Source organism: Hibiscus syriacus, unplaced genomic scaffold, assembly GCF_006381635.1.
Source record: "Hibiscus syriacus cultivar Baekdansim isolate YM2019G1 unplaced genomic scaffold, ASM638163v2 tig00003721_pilon, whole genome shotgun sequence".
Lineage (NCBI taxonomy): Eukaryota > Viridiplantae > Streptophyta > Magnoliopsida > Malvales > Malvaceae > Hibiscus > Hibiscus syriacus.
Genome location: NW_024061981.1, coordinates 1,710,884 through 1,730,135, shown reverse-complemented (window position 1 = coordinate 1,730,135; position 19,252 = coordinate 1,710,884). Strand labels below are relative to the sequence as shown.

The following is a 19,252-nucleotide window of genomic DNA, read 5'->3' as shown; positions in this document are numbered from 1 at the left end:
AATCGGAGTCCAGAGTGTCTTAAAAAGTGTTGACAACTGTCGTTTTGATGTCAAAATAAATTCCTTCTTCTCGGATAATAATTAAAGGAAAATTCGTAGCGTAGAGAAGTAGGGTCGAATCCACAGGGACTTAGAAAATTATAAATTTCTGTCTGAATTATTTATGCCAGGAGTGAAACAGTAAAAATGGGAGGATTTTAGTAAAAGATAATAAAGTGATTAAATAAAAGTAATTAAAGTAAAAATAAGAAGATGAAGATTGTGAATAAATACGGTAAAAGTAGCCTCAAGCTTCGCTTTGATTCAATTTCCTTTAGATCATCGAATAAGATTTTCTCTTCGGGATTCACGTCGGTTACTTTGTCTACAAGGGCTATCCTTGTGACTTTATCTTGTATACCGAATACCCAAGGCAATCTTTGATTCCGGCTTCGGTAGTTGATTCTAACAACATCTATTGTCGTAGATCAAATACCGTTTAAGTTCGTGGCGACCGACTCGGATTGTTGTTCTATAACCGTCAATTCCGATCTCAATTCCCTCTTGGCGAAGCTATCTCGCCAAGTGTGTTCCCAGGAAGTCGAATTGCTTTCTATAAGCCGAATCTTCCTCCCACACGTTTAATCGCAACAACTTCTTGACCAAAGTCAATCTTCGATTTTGAAAACTGTTTTGATTTTGAAAAATAAGCGCAGAGATTGAGAGAAAGATTCCGAAGATATTAAGGGACCGTTTCAATTCTCCCGTTGGAATTGAATCATCGCGACAGCTCTCGGCTTATGAAAAGTTTAGCTAAGCATGACAAAAGTCATACTTAGCATAAAAATAAAACTTGAAAATAAAGAAAAATAAAAAGAACTTGAAAAGGAAAAGAGAAAACTTTTATAAAAACTAGAGAGAAAAGAAGAATGTATTCTGAATGATGAGTTTAGGCTTACCCCAAGTGGGTATTTATAGCCTCTCAAAGCCTAAAGGATAAACAAAGAAAATAATAAAATAATACAAAAGATAATTGTTTTTAAATTTAAATTCAAACTTAAACTAGTCTCCTAATGCAACTCTGCTCGTCAATCTTCCAGAAGGCGTGCAGACGAAGTCTCCTAGAAACCGCCGCTGACTGGACCTTCTAGAAACTGCCATGTCAGACGCGTCGTACCCAGAGTCGTGCCCATGTCTCCAGCCGTGACCAAATAATAAAAAAAATGCAGAATTCCCCTGTTTTATCACCAATTCTGGAAAGTAAGGACCTGCACGAAAATAGACATAACACAACCAAATCAGCAGCAATAACTTCACAAAATCGAAGAAATAACGAATAGATATTAACGATTCTGAACACTCATCAAATTCCCCCTCACTTATCTCATGCTTGTCCTCAAGTATGATTAACCAAATCAGTCAAAAACTTCATTAAACGTTCTTTTTCAAGTTTCATATTCAAGGAAGCAAGGTAGAGACCACAATAACTATTGAAGTCAAGAAATCAATCAACTGAACATCACCAATTGAAACAAGTCAAGTGCAATTGTAATATCCATTCATTCATAAATCTCAATGCTCATAACTCAATACCTTACCGGGATTCACTCAAATCACTCAATGTGTTTGGGGTAAAGAAACGCTCAATGTCAGAATCGACACGATATTACCATAAGCCTGCAAGTAAATCAAATCTCCACTACTAATAAGAACAAGATGCATAAATCAAAGGGTCTTTTATTGGTTGTAACGTGGCTTAGGTAAAGGTGGGGAAAAGGCTAAATATATGGCTAAAATTCAAGGCAAGGAACTAACAAATAATAATCTCAACTCCATCAAAACATTAAGCACAACAAGATAAAAAGACGACATATCAAACAACAATTTTCTCGTCGAAATGCATTTTTTTTCTTTTTCACACTTTTGTTGTTTTGTTTTCCATTTTTTCTTTCATGTCTTTTTTTTTCGAACAGTTTTTTTTCTTTTTCGAACTGCTATTTTTTTTTCAACATTTTTTTTGTGATGGAGAATACAATGGTAAAATTATTCACTTGCCCTGAAAAAGGTAGAAAAGAGGGATAAAATAAAAAGGCTCGGGTTTATGAATATGGTGGAAACAAAGAAATGGAAATAGGCTCAAAAGTGGTTAACTAAGGGAAAATATGCATGGGTAGGCTATTTAGTGGGGAAACAGAATGGTTAATCCTAAGGTGCCCAAATCATTTCTAAGCATCATGTTCATGTGTAATCTCGACAGTATTTAACATGCAGGTTCTAGAATGCCAATGTCAAATTCGACACACTCAATCAAACAAAATGAGAGCGAAAATGATATGCTCGTAAAGGCTCAAATCTCACCAAATTGTTTTCATGTATTGAGCTAATCACATTTCAACAAAAAAAATCATGGAATATCACAGAAATACCAACTTATCACAATCCATGCTATCCATTATCAAGAATATCATAACCTAAATAATCATGTGTTCCCAAACAAGCATAGCATTCCAAAAATTTTCACCAAGACAAAGACAATCAATGAAATTTCTGACCAATTCAACTAACACATACTATATTCAAAGCATAAAAATAAACAAAGGGAAATACAACCGACACTCTACTCCCCCTCACTTAAAGCGTTTTGCCTCAAAACGAAAAAAATTAAAGTGCAAGAGAAAGAACAGAGAACTCCCCGGATTTAATGTCGACCGCGGCCATGGTGGGAGGTACTGGAAACATCATGTTGTCGGTGGAAAACCAACATCTACATCCCCCGATTGTGCGTACCATTGTGAGTGGAGAGGTTGAAAACACGTTAGCAAGGGCGACGGTGAGGAGAGGAAGAAAGGATGATGGTCTCGTGTTTTTTGGGGAATGAGCGATCGGGTTTGAGAAGATGAAGATGGTTGGAATTTTGGTTGAATTTGGTTTAAAATTGGTTCTTGCCGTGGGTTGTAGAGTTGGGAGTAAATGAGGACTTTTGGTTTTTCTGTAATTTAGAAAAAGGTATACTTAAAAATTGAAAAGGTGATTGAAAACGATAAGGTGGGGTCCATGGTCAAAGTAAGATAAAAGAGGGAAGGGGATAAGGTGGGCAACAGAAGATAACAAAAAGGGGGAAAGAAAAAAAATGGGGTTTGCTAACGTGCGCCGGCCCCTCTATGGGTTTTGCTAACGTGCACCGTTTAGTTAAACGGTGCGCACGACTTGAGGCTCTTTTTTTCTGCTCAATTCGATCGTGTACTGCTCAATGGACTCTGAAATTAACACTGTTCGAATCATAATTCCATAATTTCTCGCCGTTTAAGTTTGAAAAAATATTCGGTTCCTGCAAAATAAAAATAAAAATTAAATTAAGCATGCTTGAATGAATAAAAATAAAAAGTAAAAATATAGCGGAATTGAAAACAATGGGTTGCCTCCCATGAAGCGCTTTTGTTTAACGTCATTAGCTCGACGACCTGATTCAGTCTACAGGTTCCGTGACAGACACTTCCACTTCATTCGCCTTTTCCAACTAAGAAATTCCTTATGAGAAATTTGAAAATTCTCACAAAGATTTCTTCGGATATTTCCCAATTTTAAAATCTTGTCCAGAAGAATGGCCGTCAAAACATCTTTTTTACCAGAAAATGATTTCTTCAAACGACTCCTTGATGATTTCGACTTAATTTTTATGCCTGCAAAAAGGAATGTAAATCTTTAGTTTTTAAAGGAGTTGAGATCAAATTTGAATCAACAACTGAATATTTTTCAACTCCCTTGTGTCGTCTTTTTTATCATCCGATTCCTTGCATAAATCATCAACAAAGTTAGATTCATCATCAACAAGTTCAAAAATGCCAACAAAATTAATACTATGAATGTTATCCGGATATCTCATTGCTTTATAAACATCAAATTAAGATCTCACCGTCAAACTCCATAGTAAGAATACCGCTTCGAACATCAATTTTTGCATTTGCCGTGCTCAGAAAAGGACGACCGAGGAGGATTTCAGAACCAATGTTGCTACGATCATTTTCCATATCAATCACATAAAAATCAGCAGGGAAAATTAAGTTTTCTACCTCCACTAGAACATTTTCTATGAGTCCTTCAGGATAAATAATTGATTTGTCGGCTAGCTGAAGTGTAACTCTCGTCTCTTTCAAAGGCTTGGTGGAAATTTAATTATAGACGGAGAGGGGCATTACATTGATAGAGGCACCTAGATCGCACATAGCTCGCTTGATCTTAACCTCACCAATTTTACAAGGTATTGAAAACATACCTTGGTCTTTATACTTCGGTGGAAGCGGTCGTTGGAAAACTGCTGAGACGTTCGCGCCTAAATCCACTTTCTCGACCCCGATAAGCTTCCTTTTAGTCATACAGAGATCCTTCAGAAATCGACAATACCTTGGAACTTTTCGGATAACTTCGAGGAGAGGTATGTTAACTTCCACCTTCCAAAGTACGTCTAATATTTCCTTTTCCTCAGCTTTTTTATCCTTTTTAACTAACCTTGATGGAAAAGGTGGTGGCACGTCGTAGGGAGATGGCTTCGGATCGTCCAATTGTTCTTCTTCATTCTTATTCTGGGATCCTGCGTCATTGGTCTTTTTTTCTTTTTGGACTGCTTGGTCTGATGGGATAGGTGGCGCTACTACTGTACCACTCCGAAGGGTGATGGCGCTAACGTTTTCCCTCGGATTCACTTCAGTTTGAGACGGAGGTTTACCTTGTGACTCTAATCTCCCAACGATTTGAGCCAGTTGGCTCAATTGCTTGTCCATCTCTTGGAAGTGGGCTTCAGTTCAGGTATGGAATTTCTCCTGGGATAGTGCTAACCTTTCGACAATCGATTCTAGTGATGTCTTCTGCGGCTGTTGTTGTGGTGAAGGTCTCGCTTGATAGCCTTGATTCGGTCCGGGGTTCTGTGCATAACTGAAGTTTGGGCGATCCCTCCATGCTGGGTTGTATGTATTACCGTAAGGATTATAAGCTTTTTGGGGAGGTCCCGGGAAGTTTCCGACTACGTTGACTTGAGCTGTTGTATCGTCTTGAATCAGTGGACAACCGTCTATTGGATGATCAGGTAGTGCACATATTCCACATAATCGGTTTTGTCCTGTCTTTCTTGCAACAAGAGAGTTTACGACTTCAGTTAACTTATCTATTTTACTTTCCAAGGAAGATGAACTTATCTCATGAACCCTTCGAGAAGGTTCATTATTTGCGCGAAACTGTTGGGAATTTGCAGCCATCGTCGATATTAAGTCTCTAGCCTCGGTAGGAGTCATATTCACCAAGGCTCCACCGCTAGCAGCATCGATCATCTTCATTTTCAGGGGAGATAATCCTTCATAGAAGTATTGAATGAGTGTTTGTTCGGTTATCCCATGTTGTGGGCAACTAGAACACAACTTCTTAAACCGCTCCCAGTAGTCGTAGAGCGACTCTCCATCAAGTTGCTTGATTCCAAGTATTCTCCTTCGTAGTTCACTTACTTTTGCTGCAGGGAAAAACCTGTCAAGAAAAAGACGAGTCATATTAGCCCATGTAGTAACAGAATTAGGAGGAAGATAAAATAACCACTCTTTAGCCGAGTCGGCTAAGGAAAAAGGGAAAGCTCTAAGTTTTATTTAGTCCTTGGTTACTCCCTGTGGTGTCATGCTAGAGCAGACCATGTGAAATTCTTTGAGATGTTTGTGTGGATCCTCGTTTGGCAATCCGCGGAATGTAGGGAGGAGATGAATAAGGCCAGTTTTCAACTGGTATAGAGTTTCGCCTTGGGGAAAATTAATGCACATATGTCATTGTTCAGTGGGTGCCGCGGCTAACTCCCGAATAGTAGGTTCGGCCATCGGATTTGTATTACCTGAATTTGATCTTTCTTATGGATCTAATTGTTGTCTCATTCTTTCCCGAAGTGTCTGTGCGTGGAGTCTCCTAGCTTCAGCTTCGATCTCCGGGTTGTAATCCACTAATGTGCCCGGATTAGTCCTGGTCATAAATAAAAAATAAACAAAAATTAGTAACTTTGGTGAAGACCCCGGCAACGGCGCCAATTTGACAACTGTCGTTTTGATGTCAAAATAAATTCCTTCTTCTCGGATAATAATTAAAGGAAAAATTCGTAGCGTAGAGAAGTAGGGTCGAATCCACAGGGACTTAGAAAATTATAAATTTCTGTCTGAATTATTTATGCCAGGCGTGAAACAGTAAAAATAGGGGGATTTTAGTAAAAGATAATAAAGTGATTAAATAAAAGTAATTAAAGTAAAAATAAGAAGATGAAGATTGTGAATAAATACGGTAAAAGTAGCCTCAAGCTTCGCTTTGATTCAATTTCCTTTAGATCATCGAATAAGATTTTCTCTTCGGGATTCACGTCGGTTACTTTGTCTACAAGGGCTATCCTTGTGACTCTATCTTGTATACCGAATACCCAAGGCAATCTTTGATTCCGGCTTCGGTAGTTGATTCTAACAACATCTATTGTCGTAGATCAAATACCGTTTAAGTTCGTGGCGACCGACTCGGATTGTTGTTTCTATAACCGTCAATTTCGATCTCAATTCCCTCTTGGCGAAGCTATCTCACCAAGTTTGTTCCCAGGAATTCGAATTGCTTTCTATAAGCCGAATCTTCCTCCCACACGTTTAATCGCAACAACTTCTTGACCAAAGTCAATCTTCGATTTTGAAAACTGTTTTGATTTTGAAAAATAAGCGCAGAGATTGAGAGAGAGATTCCGAAGATATTAAGGGACCGTTTCAATTCTCCCGTTGGAATTGAATCATCGCGACAGCTCTCGGCTTATGAAAAGTTTAGCTAAGCATGACAAAAGTCATACTTAGCATAAAAATAAAACTTGAAAATAAAGAAAAATAAAAAGAACTTGAAAAGGAAAAGAGAAAGAGAAAACTTTTAAAAAAACTAGAGAGAAAAGAAGAATGTATTCTGAATGATGAGTTTAGGCTTACCCCAAGTGGGTATTTATAGCCTCTCAAAGCCTAAAGGATAAACAAAGAAAATAATAAAATAATACAAAAGATAATTGTTTTTAAATTTAAATTCAAACTTAAACTAGTCTCCTAATGCAACTCTGCTCGTCAATCCTCCAGAAGGTGTGCAGACGAAGTCTCTTAGAAACCGTCGCTTACTGGACCTTCTAGAAACTGCCATGTCAGACCGCGTCGTGCCCAGAGTCGTGCCCATGTCTCCAGCCGTGACCAAATAATAAAAAAAATGCAGAATTCGCCCGTTTTATCACCAATTCTGGAAAGTAAGGACCTGCACGAAAATAGACATAACACAACCAAATCAGCAGCAATAACTTCACAAAATCGAAGAAATAACGAACATATATTAACGATTCTGAACACTCATCAAGTGTACATGCCAACATAGTAGTAAGAACTTATGATCTGATAAGAGTAAATAGTATGATGTTTTGCTAATAGAAATATTGGTTATATCTTATTATATGTCCGGAGAAGATAGCTCCCGCAGTGAAGTGGTAGATGATAGATTAGCTGAGAGCAGTAATTCACCTGCCCTGGCTAGGCAAGGTGAAGGAAAGACACCTTCTGGAGAGCATGTACAAGACCAAGACTTCTTTTTCAGGACGTTGGACACTATATTAACGCGTTTCCAATCTCCTGCCTCCTTAACTCAGAGGATGAATGTAGCTAAGGATTTAAAATGATTAGAAGCTCCTGAGTTCAAGGGAGAAACTGAAGAAGGTCCTGTTATTGTGGACCTTTGGCTCAACTATGTAAGGATTATGTTAGAGGGATTCCACTGTTCTGGTGTGGAAAAGCTAGATGGAGTAGTCTCTATGCTTCGTGGGCAAGCGAGAATCTGGTGGACAAATGTTAATATGAGGATGACCAGTGATCAAGTGACATGATCTCATTTCTTGAAGATTTTAAGCACAAGTACATAGGAAATCAGTTTATTAAGAAAATGAAGCAAAAATTTCTAAATTTGAAGCAAATGAATCACACTGTGTATGAATACGAGTGCGAGTTTAACATGTTAAGTCATTTTGCGGCCGAGTTGATTCCAATAGAGAAGGATGCATGCGAATGGTTTGTGGAGGGCTTGCGCCTAAGGTTGAAGGAAATGTTAATCGTGTTGAACTTGTTCTTGATTCAAGAGGTGGTAAACCATGCAAAATCTCTAGAGAGAGCTTAGAATAAGCGGTTTGGGGAGAAAAGAGCCCAACCGTAAAAAAGAACCGAAACTTCATCAAGTCATACACCACCTAAGAGAGGTAGAGATTCTGGTTTTCGGTCTCAGGCAAGTTCAAAGACGGTGGCATCCTCTGCTAGAGGATCAAATCAAATGAGAGCTAGACAAACTCAATCAGTAGGGTCTGGTGATGGAAGAACACAACAGAGACACTGTCAGACTTGTGGAATATATCATGGTGGGACATGTAGAGTTGAATCTGAAGCCTGTTTCCGTTGTGGGGAAATAGAACATTTTATGAGAGATTGTCTGTTGGGGACAGTAGAGCCTGTACAGTCGAAGTGATCTGCTTCGGTTTCTCAAAGAGGTAGAGGAAGAGGTAGAGGAAGAAGTCAACCAGAATCCTCTACTTAACAGGAAGTACGCTCTACTGCTCGAGTGTTTAATCTCAAGACCACAAAAGTTGAAGATGATCCAGAAATAATCGCATGTACTTTTCTATTATATTATAAAGATATTATGGCGTTGATTGAGATGAGGTTTAAATACTCATATATTAGTAGTAATTGATGAGAGAATTTGGAATACAATTAAAAGCTAATAGTAATGATGTGATGGTGACAACTCTAATAGGGCATAGTGCTTGGATAAGTAAGATATGTCGAGGGTGTTCCATTCGGATTTAGGGAATGGATAGGTTAAATCGCTATCATGTAAATGTTGATTATGGAGTAAAATGGTAAAGCTAATTATATAAGATGGATTGGAAATTATAGTGTTAGGGGAATCTCCATTGTTCTAAGGTAGAGTAGTTCATTTTCTATACTGACAAAATATAGAATAGAGTATGGATGTTATCAGGAAAATATTGAATGAGCAAGTGATGGGGACATTGTTTTGGAAGATTTTAAGAATGTATACATCAATGATCAGTTTATAAGACAAAGGTAGATGGAATGTTTGAATTTGAAATCAAGGAAATTGTATTATGTTAAGTAAGAATAAAGGTTTGATAAGTTGAGTAAATGGAGTATGAGTTATTTTGACTGGAAAGAATATATATGAAGAGTTTGAAAAAAGTTTAGGCTCTGGATTGAAAGAACTGGGATGAATAGAAAAGTAATGTAATAGTGAGAGTATTAGAGTTAAAGGATTTGTATGTTGACGGAAGTTATAGATTGACAGAAAAGTTTAAGATAATAAAAAGGGGATATGTGTATTATGATTCGAACAAGGATTAAGGAATGAGTAAAAGTTTGGGTTATATGCAAAGTAGTTAGAGAATAATGAAAGAAATCAATTAATGATAATATTAAGTATTAAGAATTGGAGTTATGGTATGGGTTATGTCCAGATAAGGCACTTTGTGTGCTAAAAAGATAAGGAAATCATACTAAGTTTATGAATTTCCAGATAGGGCACTTCGTGTGCTAAAAAGATAAAGAAATCATACTAAGTGTATGAATTTCCAGATAGGGCACTTCGTGTGCTAAAAAGATAAGAAAATCATACTAAGTGTATGAATTTCCAGATAGGGAACTTCGTGTGCTAAAATGATAAGGAAATCATACTAATTGTATGAATTTCCTATTTAATTTATAGATGCTAGTAATTGTTGATAAATGAGGTTAATAGGATCAGTGATGCAAATTATATAATTACCTATTGAATTTAAAGATTCCTTGGAACGTGAAGTACAATAAAATAACTTGTGTTTAGAACTTTACTTGTGATTAATTATGCCTCACTATGTATTATTTAACGGGTGTTTATTTCACGCGTAGGTTGAATACAACTGAGTAAGGAGATCTTTGGACATCTAGTCAAAGTCACCTCATCAGTAACCGTATGACATATATGTCTACTTTTGTTATATTTTAGTTGGCATGTAATAGGGTGTAGTAAAAACGCCTAAATCGTATTTAGATTAAACTGATGTAAAATGAGGAGGTGTTTGAACATCTCTTTTTGTTTGTCTATTTAAGTTAATATATGTTTTCTTTTAAGTATTAAATGTTTTATAAAATGAAACAAAATTTTACCAGATTTTGAATTAAGAATAATAATATTAATGATGTAACATCTATACCTCGTATACGTACTATACCTCGTATACGTATGGGTATACGGGAGATGGGTGTTACAAGACAACTTTCTCTTTAAAACAAATTTTGTCTCGCTTGGGACATTTTTCCATAAATTTTAAGAATTTTAAAACAAATTTTGTCTCGCTTGAGAATTTTAAAACAAATTTCATCTCGTAGGAATCATGTTATCACCCTCCCTAAAGATGGCCAAGAACTCTTCATCACGTATAAGTAGTTTCATCTCCCGACCAGATCTCCTCATCACGTGGGAGTCGTGTCATCGTTAGACGACCAAACCTCTTCATCGTGTATGAGCAGTGTTGTCCCTAACAACAACATATCCAATTTTAAAAAAAACAAAAAGAGAATGTGCAAAGAGGGGCAGTTGTAGACATCCGTTTTTGTCTGGGTCTATAAAAAATATTATTTAAATAATAATAATAATAATAATAATAATAATTATTATTATTATTATTATTATTACAAATTTTTGCAGATTATAACTGAGGCCCACTAGAAGCCCAAAAACACCAACAACCTACCCAATCCCATCCAGCTATTAATCCACTCGGGTGACCCAGACACAAACCCAGCTACAACCCATTCCAGGCCCGAATCCGACCCGACCCGGAGGGGGCCTGAACCGGCCTACTTGATAACCCTAAACAATTAGGGTTTCCTCTCAGAAACAAGCAGTCACCGCCTCCAACAATTGAAGTCAGCTCCCAGCCGTTCGTGAACTTCACTTTTCAACTCTCACCGGCGCGTGAGCCACGCCGAACATTCTCGAGCCGTCGCCGATTGTTCCACTGCCCTATGTTGTCATCAATAGTGACTGATATCTGTTGAAAATCATATTAGACAAGCAACCACCACATCACTTAGAACTAAAATCATAGAAAAACCAATAGAAAAATGAAAAACAAATCTAAAAATCTTCCGGAGGGATCTCCTCGGTGACAATCTAATCCATCAACAGAAAATCAATCAAAGGGAGAAGATAAAAAGAAAAATAAGAGAAAAAGAGAGGGAACAAAGAGGATTCAAGGAAAAAATATCGAGAGAAGAAAACAAAAAAACAGAAAAATTAGAAAGAAAAACCAAAGAGAAATAAAGTGAAGGGCTTACCTTAGCCTAGATCCGGCCATTGATAGCATCGCCGGAACTGGGGGAATCCATCTCTGAAGGTAAAAAGTTTTTTTCGATTTGGTTTTGGGGGTTCGGTTTGTGGGTTTTCAGAGATAGGAGGGGAGATGAGAAAGACTCGGAGTGGGTTCACTCCCCACGGCCACCAACTTATGGTGGTCGGAGCTTTGGTTCTTGTATGGCGGGGATATGAAGAGAGGGATAAGAGAGGATGAGAGCATTTTGCTCTCTCTATTTTTTGGAGTGAAGAGGAAAGGTGAGAAAATGAAAATCTAGCCATGTTAGGCTTTATATTTAAAGCTCAAAGCGACGTCGTTCTATTGGGGTCAGGGTATGCGTGTTTTAACAAATGGGTAAATAGCAGCATAGGTCCTTATAACTTTGTAATCTCACACACATGTTTTTCAATTTTTGGGTAAATCACGATATAGGTCTCTTCTTATCTGTAATCTTTTATTTTGGCCATTAATGAAAATGTCTTATATTTTATTTTGAGCACTTATGTTTTAGAGTTTACATTTAAGTCACTATTTTGTTTATTTACCATGTTTGTTTATATTTGACTCTGGTTACAAGATTTATAATTATTTCATTTTAGTCATTGTTTTAGTTTATTGTGTATTTTTCTTTGATATTCGAATTTGGCTACCATATTTGCAAATATTGTATTTTAGTCATTGTTTGGTAGTTGGTTAAATTACTGTTTAATCCTCCATGTTTCTAGTGTATTTTATTTTAGTCCATAAACATTGTTTTTAGGATATTTTCATTTCTAGTACATGTACTGCTTATTATTTGTGATTTTGGCTCAGGTTTATTTGTAATTACTGTTCAGTTCTTTAACTTTCTATTTTAGTTGTTTTGGTCATTTAGCTTATTGTTTTTACTATTTTAGTCCTTAAACTATATGCTTTTGCTATTTTAGTCCTTTAATTTTCTGTTTTTATTATTTTAATCCTTTAAGCTTTTGTTGTTTTAATCCTGTAAATTTATGTTTTTTTATTTAGTCCTTTATTTTACTAAGCATGTCTATTTTTATTTGTATTTTAATTTATCATGTTTGTAAATGTGTATATTGGTCCAAATTTGTAACTTTGTTTTTTTCATATATGTATGTATAAAAACAAAAAATTTCAGTGTGCGAGAAATCTACGAGGTCATGTCCCAACTATAAGGGAATGTGTCTTTACGAGGATTTTTCACATAAATGTTTGTGTAGTATTCGATAATTTTCTTTGTTTCACGTTTATTTATTTGGATTATTTTTCATTTTTTTTCACTTTCATTTTGTTTTATTTTATTTTATTTTATCTTTACTAAAATTATGAAATAATGTCTTTTGTGAGGGGAATTTATGGGAAAGTCTCCTAACTGAAAAGGAAGTGTTTTTCCGAAGATTGTTCACACAAAAGGGCATCAATATTCTGAAAATTGATACTTTTTGAATAAATTCGAATGAATAATAGGATCGTAATTTAAATATATTTTTGAGTTTGTAATTCCTAATATTTAAACAGCGTATAATCGTTTAGGTACCAAAGTTTGGGCGTTGTGGGGGTGCTCACCCTTCCCCACACGTAATTGACTCGTGAACTCTTAAAAATGAATCTTTGGTAAAACACATATCATTTTTTGACATTTGAGGTTTTCAACCTACCTAACTTAATGGTTGGTGGTGACTCTAAAATCAAAAATTATTTTCAAATCATATTTCATCGTTTTTCCCCAAAAACAAATTTGTTTTAAATCTTATGGATCCCCCGGGAAGACGTTATGACATACTGAAGGGCTTTAATGTACTCATAATGATTCACCATGAAGAAGGTCAATGAAAGCACCAATTTGTTATGATCAAACTTGAAATAAAGGACGATATAAAATTTGAGAAAATTTGATGCGGAAGAAAAGCTTAGATTTCAAACAAAGGAGTAAATTTAGGTTTTTTCATGTCTATAGGGCTTACACTCGTTTTATTTATAGTATATTCCCTAAGATAGGACAAAATATGTTAAGGATGTTGGGATTCTTCTTTCCCTCAAGCTCCTGCACGGTTCCACCTGTCCTGCATCCTTCGTAGCAGCTATGACATTATCATGATTGCAGACATAGCATATGCTATTATGGTCATTGCGGGTATCGCAGTCATGTAATAACGATTTCGGATTAGATTGCTACTGCTAAATAACAGTCACTATTATGATAACAGAATGCTATTTAAATCCCTTAATAGTTCATTAAATCTATTTATGCCATTGGCTTAAATCTTGTCAATAACTAATATATATCTAGTTGAAGTGATTTAAACTTAAATATGAAATATGCTCTAAAAAAGCAAACGAGAGTCCTTAAAGGAAAGAATGTTCCACTATTCGTTGTAATTTTCATATATTTCTAAAAGAATCATTGGCAAGTTCTCATGGCTCCCAGTATGGATTTTGCACTCCTGGATTCATCATGTCATTGTATGAATTATTTCAGTCAAGTGAAACACCTCATACCGAAGAGCAAATTGAAGAATCTCATTCTGGAAACTTGTGTCGTTACACTGGTTACAGACCAATTGTTGACGCTTTTCAATTTTTTGCATAAACCAATGATGTATTATATGCAGATGTATCTTCACTTAGCCCTTAAGAAGGTGAGTTTGTTTTTCCTTCAATAGGTAAGCCATGTTCTTGTGGCTCAAAAACTATACACAATACTGACACCGATGCTCGATCTATTTGTAGCACAAGGTATAAACCTTTATCTTATAGTGAGGTTGATGAAAACACATATACAGATAAAGAACTTATTTTTCCTCCTTAGTTGTTACGAAGGAAATTAAGTCCTTTAAATTTGAGTGGACTGGGAGGGCTAAAATGGTATCGTCCCTTAACAATTAAAGATATGCTCGAGTTGAAGGAGAAATATCCAACTGCAAAATTAATAGTAGGGAATAATACCGAAGTCGGTGTTGAGATGACGCCGAAGAGAATTCCATATAAAGTTTTGATCTCTGTTGCACATGTTCCTGAACTTGCTATTTTAAATGTTAAGAATGATGGAATAGAGATAGGTGTTGCAGTTCAAATGACTGTACTTATGAAGTTATTTCGAGAGGCAGTGACCCTACATCCGGCTTATGAAACATCAACATGCAAGGCCTTCATTGAGTAGTTAAAGTGGTTTACTGGGACACAAAAAATAAATGTTGCATCTGTTAGGGGAAATATATTTACGGCTAGTCCAATTTTAGACATGAACCTACTCTGAATGGTCGTTAGAGCAAAATTTTGAATCATTAACTGTAATGGGAATGTTAGAACCAGGGTTTCAAATCGCAGTAGTGTTTTCGGTCATTTCAGGTTTACTGTGATTGCGGCCGTCGCGAGTGCTATTACGGTGTAACGGGTAACTCGGACAGCGGTGAAACCGCTATATCACGGACGAAATCGCATTTTTGGAACGTTTTTTGAAACCCTGGTTATAACTACTCTTATAGAAAATTTCTTCCTTGTCTACTGTAAAGTGGATTTGAATAGTAATGAAATATTATTTTCAATATTCTTACCTTGGACTAGGCCCTTTGAATATGTCAAAGAATTTAAACAGGCGCATAGAAGGGATGATGATATTGAAATTGTGAATGCTGGAATGCATGTCTAGTTAGAGGAGAAAGGTGAAAAGTTGGTTGTTTCAGATGCATCGGTTGTTTATGGCGGGGTGGCGCTGCTCTGTTGGATTTAGTCTAGAAGCTGTGTAAGTTGGTAAGTTATGCTAACTCAGTCTGTTGAGAATTGGTTATAGCGTTAGTTATAACGTACTTTGAGTTAGATCAACTCTACATTTTGCATATAAAGCTCAAGGCTTTTTCCTGTATTCATAGCTCAGATTATTCAATAAAGTTCATCGTTCTTTCTCTGTTCTCTTAAGTGTTTTCTTAATATGGTATCTTTTGCCATTTGATATTGGAGTTTTTTCTTTCTTATATCCACTACAAATTTGTTGTGTGTTGAGGCCCTTTAAGAACGTGTTCAAGATGGTTGATAATAGTACTGGTCAGGTGTTTGATCTAGTAGAATCGTCCAGGAGCGGCAAAGTCTTCATAAATAAGAAGATCAATGTTATGCTTAATGAGATGAATTTCTTGCTATGGAAACAATAAGTCATGTTTATTATGCGCAGTCATCATTTAGAAAGGATACTCACAGGCAAATTGAGTGGTCCACAAGAAAAGATTCTTAACATTGAAGGAAATTTGGTTGTTAATGGCGATTATGAGATCTTTTTTGTGCAAGACAGTGTATTGGCATCGTGGCTTCTTTCTATGATTATATATCACATCTTGCCACAGTTCGTGGGTGTTGAAACAGTCGCATATGTTTGGCGTACGATGTTAAAATACTTTGTGAATCGCTCTAACACAAGTTTCACAGGTCTTCATTGCAAGCTTAGATCCATCAAGAAAGGTGATGAAATCATGAGGACTTATTTGACTCAAATCAAGAAGGTGTGTGATGCATTATCTGTAATATCCTAAAATCCGGTTAGTGACTAAAATGAGAATTTTAAAAGTTTTGTGCTCAATTTTGAAATAAGTTAAAAGTTCTGGGATTTAAGTAAAGAATTTTTGTGATGGATTAAATAGCATAGATGGATAATTAAAGGGGTAATAATTAGTCTTTTCAGCTTAAGGATATTTTTTCCCTTTAAATAAGAGTTATACATGTGGGTTTTGGGAGATTTCTGGAAATTTTTGTGATGGATTAAATAGCATAGATGGATAATTAAAGGGGTAATAATTAGTCTTTTCAGCTTAAGGATATTTTTTCCCTTTAAATAAGAGTTATACATGTGGGTTTTGGGAGATTTCTGGAAGCCTTCTTCTTCATCTTTTTTTCTTCTTCCCATAGCTCAAGCTTAAAGGTAAGTTGTTAATTTCTTAAATTTATAAGTTGTTTTTGAATCTTTGGGGGTTATATAATCTTAAGGAAAGCTTATATAAGCTTAAAACATCAAGAAGAAAGAATTAGAAAGGAATTTCTATTAAGAGTTTAGAAATAAAATTTTGATATATAAAGGTTTTTGAAATTCTAAGGATTAATTTGACTTGTCCTCAACTTAATTAAGAGATACAAGCTTAAAACATCAAGAAGAAAGAATTAGAAAGGAATTTCTATTAAGAGTTTAGAAATAAAATTTTGATATATAAAGGTTTTTGAAATTCTAAGGATTAATTTGACTTGTCCTCAACTTAATTAAGAGATACAAAGTGATGGAATTGAACTTATAGCAAGTAGAAAATTTAGTATAATTCTTGACTTCCATATGGAAGATAGAATTTTGAGACTTAGAATGTGATAAATGAGTACAAATGGGCTTAAGTATGTATGTTTGAGTTTAATATATAAAAAGGGGTTGAAATATGAAGTGTTTAAGTTAAAATGAAGTAATTTTCGTGTTGAAAATGTGAATTTTGGGCTAGGGGTATCGGTACCTATTCAACAGGTATCGATACCCTCTCAAACAAAAAAATTTCAGAATGCAATGAGGGTATGATACCCCTAAGGAGGGTATCGATACCCCTAAAGAAAAAAGTGAATATTGGTTTATTAAGTTTGTTTAAGTTGCTAGTATCAAATTACAAGGTGTAGGTATCTAAAAATTGTCTTAAAATGTATATTTATGCAGATTCTGAGCTTAAAGCAATTCTGAAATATTTGGCAAGTAAGATCGATCAAGGGAAAGATAAGAGATCGAATTGACTAGTGAGGCCAGGTGAGTGCATATTAGATATTATATGATGTTTGATGGAAATAAGACTTGCGACAAGTCTATTTCCGATAGTATTATGCATGAATTCATGAACTTGAGTAAGTGTTTGTTATGGGTGTATGAGTAATATGTTATTGTATGTGTGACATGATTTGTATGAATTTATGTTAGTGTGATAAGATATAAGAACTAGTATAAATAATATATATATGTTTACATAAATTATATGATGATATAAGAATAGATATGAAATTATATGAGTATAAAGGATAAGTCATGTGATAAGATTTATGTAATTTATGGAATTAAAAATGTATGAATATGAAGAGTTATAAGAGAACAGATATAAGTTATATGATAATGAAATACAAGACTATGTGAATATATGGTTATACAATAACATATGTAATAATAAAAGAATATGATGAAATTGAATTCATGATAACAATAGGAACTAGGTAAACATGTAAAAAGGTTATATGAATAATGGAAACATGAATTATAAAAGTACATAGTGATATGATCAATTATGAGAATTAGTGTATTAGATATTATATGATTTATGAGAATTTAAGAAAACTAGAGATTGAATTATAAAATAAACTGGGAATAATATATCACTTAGTAAACTTGTATATAAAGTGATGATATACATATATAATATAAGATATATGTTTATAAATATGACATATGTTGTGTAATATAAGTGCATACAGAGAAATAAAGAATAAGATAGATGATACGATATAAATTATATTATGAATTAGTGATGTAGGAATTCGATAGAAATATGCAATAAAAGTTATGTGTTGTATGATAAATATAAACATATGAGAACAAGATATAAATTATATGAGAAAGATTTATAGGCTTAAATGAAGCCATATGAAGATGTTATAGGAGCTATTTGATGAAAATTTATGAAAATACATGTATATGTGATAAATTATGTGAAACTGAACTAAGGCAATATATAAAATTAATATATAAATGATGTGAGTATAAAAGTACAAATCATAAGTTATATGATATGCGATAAGTTATTATATGTACATGATGTATGTTATGAGATTTGATCTATGATTACAGGAGAAATGATAATGGCTATATGAGTATATGTATATGTGCACTATATGGAAATGAACTACGTGACTATGTGTGACTTATGGAAATGTGATAATGAGTTATGTGGAAGAACTAAGAGACTATATGTATATGTGAATGTGATATAATCTAAATATTAATACCCACGTTATGTGTCAAGAGAGCTAGAGGTATAGTTGGCATGCAAAGAGTCGAGGGTCTATGGTCCTGAGCTGTGGTGACAACATTAGTGCACAACCTCTAGAGACTCACATATATATAGTTCTCACATATGGACATGGGCTAAACTAGAGATAATAACAAATATATGTTGTGATATGATAAATGTTATAGAAAGGACATGATGAGGTCTGGGTATATAGTATATGATTAAGAAGGTTAAGTATATGTGCTATGTGATTAAATGATAAGTGACTAATGATGATTTATATGTATGCATGTATTTCTTATTAGATAATTTGATATGATTTATATGATGATGTATGTATTGCTTGGTTAATTGAATCATATGTTGATTGAAAGAATAGATATAAGAGGATATAATTATAAGATATAAATGATAAGAATATTGATAGTGGAATAAGGTTAGAGATGGAAATAATGTGTGATATGTATATGTGTATAATACGTTATATATAATGTTATATTGTTTTGATGTGGCATTATAAGATGATATGTTCATGCATGTATAAATAGTTAGAGTTCTTTTATAATTTTAATGCCTCGCTAAGTCATAAACTTAGCGTGTGATTGTTTCACACGTAGGTTACAGAAACGATAAGAGAAGCTAAAAGGAGCAAGATAGGTTAGCATCTTCCTTACGAATATCAGATTAGAAAAAAATATGGAGTATATATATTTTGTGTTATAGAATTTAGTTGGCATGTAGTTACAAGATTTGGATTGAATATGATCTGATTGGTTTGTAAAACAATTTGATTATATTTATTTATAAAAAGTAATCACTTTCTCAAATGATGAATTTAAGATTTTTG

At 34.6% G+C, this 19,252-nt stretch overlaps 1 pseudogene; it reads left to right on the top strand.

The window, feature by feature from the left end:
* LOC120182470 overlaps window positions 1–19,252 on the top strand; it is a 46,419-nt pseudogene that overhangs the window by 4,003 nt on the left and 23,164 nt on the right.